Source organism: Sciurus vulgaris (assembly GCF_902686455.1).
Source record: "Sciurus vulgaris genome assembly, chromosome: 8".
Taxonomy (NCBI): domain Eukaryota; kingdom Metazoa; phylum Chordata; class Mammalia; order Rodentia; family Sciuridae; genus Sciurus; species Sciurus vulgaris.
The window spans coordinates 126,198,844-126,200,360 of record NC_136468.1 but is presented as its reverse complement, the minus strand read 5'-3'; the positions used below and the strand labels follow the sequence as shown (position 1 = coordinate 126,200,360).

General features: G+C 37.5%; 1 pseudogene across 1 annotated transcript; it reads left to right on the top strand.

Moving 5' to 3' along the window:
- Positions 1 to 293: 293 nt before the first annotated feature.
- On the top strand, positions 294 to 1,229 carry LOC306668136 (olfactory receptor 2L13-like; annotated as a pseudogene). Its single transcript has one exon. The product of its transcript is annotated as an olfactory receptor 2L13-like (transcript).
- The last annotated feature ends 288 nt before the right edge of the window (positions 1,230 to 1,517 follow it).

The window sequence follows — 1,517 nt, the reverse complement described above, 5'->3', positions numbered from 1 at the left end:
ACTCCAACTACCTCATGTTTGCTGCACATGGTTTTGGAGTTTGTATATTAAGACCTTATGTCTGTCTATGACTTGCTGAGATGTTACCAGAGAAAACTTGGTCAGGAACATTCAATTCAAGTCTTAAAATCATTTGAACAAAACCTACACTGTAGGAAGAAAAACAATTAATTCTAAACAAACACTAATACATGCATTTCCTTTTTATTCTCCTTTTCTGCTTCATTTCATGTTTAGTTCTTAGATTTTTTTTTTTTCATTTTCTTTCAAGGGAGTTAAATCATTACATTTTTATGGAGAAATGGAACCAAACAACACATGGTTTTATTAAGCTGTGGTTGTTACCCCAAAACCAAACTGGTCCACTTCTCTTGTTCTTGATTATCTTTGTATTTTTCTTGCCTTTTTGGGGGATTCAGGAATGACTGGCCTTATCTTCTTGGACCCCTGGCTCCACACCCCTATGTACTTTCTCCTCAACCAGCTTTCTCTCATGGATGTGATAGACATCTCCACCACTGTCCCCAAGATGGTTACCAACTTTCTCTCTGACCAGAACAGCATCTCCTTCCTGAGTTGTGGTGTGCAAATGTTCTTCTTTGTATCCATGGCATGTTCTAAATGTTTGCTTCTGGCCTGTATGGCCTATGACCACTTTGTGGCCATCTGTCACCCCCTCCACTATCCTACACATATGAGTAAGAGGATGTGTGTAAAGATGATCCTGGGGTCCTGAATGCACAGTTCCATCAACTCCCTGGAACAGACAGACTATGTTGTTCATCTTCCATACTGCAGGTCTAGGGCCATCAATCATTTCTACTGTGAAATCTCAGCTATGCTACCTCTAGTCTGTATTGACACCTCAGTCTATGAATACATGGTGTTTGTGAGTTCATTCCTATTTCTCTTCCTCACTTTCCTTGACATCTCTGCCTCCTATGAATGGGTCTTTCCAGTGTCTTCCATATGGGCTCAAAAGAGGGAAGAAGAAAGGCCTTCATCACATGCTCTACACATTTAACTGTGGTGACATTTTACTATGTGCCTTTTGCCTACAATAATTTCAACCCAGGAATCTCTGCTCACCAGCAGAGGATAAGAGTCTGGCAGTCTTCTACACCATTCTCACCCCCATGCTCAATCCCATCATCTACAGTCTGAGGAACAAGGAAGTCTTTAGGGCCATGAGAAGAGTGTGTGGGATGTTCATTTCCAGGAAGAAATGAGCATAGTTGTCCCCACTCCTCTGTATGACTTCTTACCATGCTAACTAGAACACTCTAGAGGAGCAGAGCTGACAAATAATAATTTAAGGTTTCCTAGTGACACATTTATAAGTAAAAATAATTTATTCAATATTATTTAAAACTATAATAATTATTAATATATTTATTTATTAGTAAGATATATTATAATTAAGGTTAATATTATTAACGATATCGATATTAATTTTATACTCTATTGAATACAATATATTATGTATTTTAACTTGGAGTAATATCAAAATAATATTT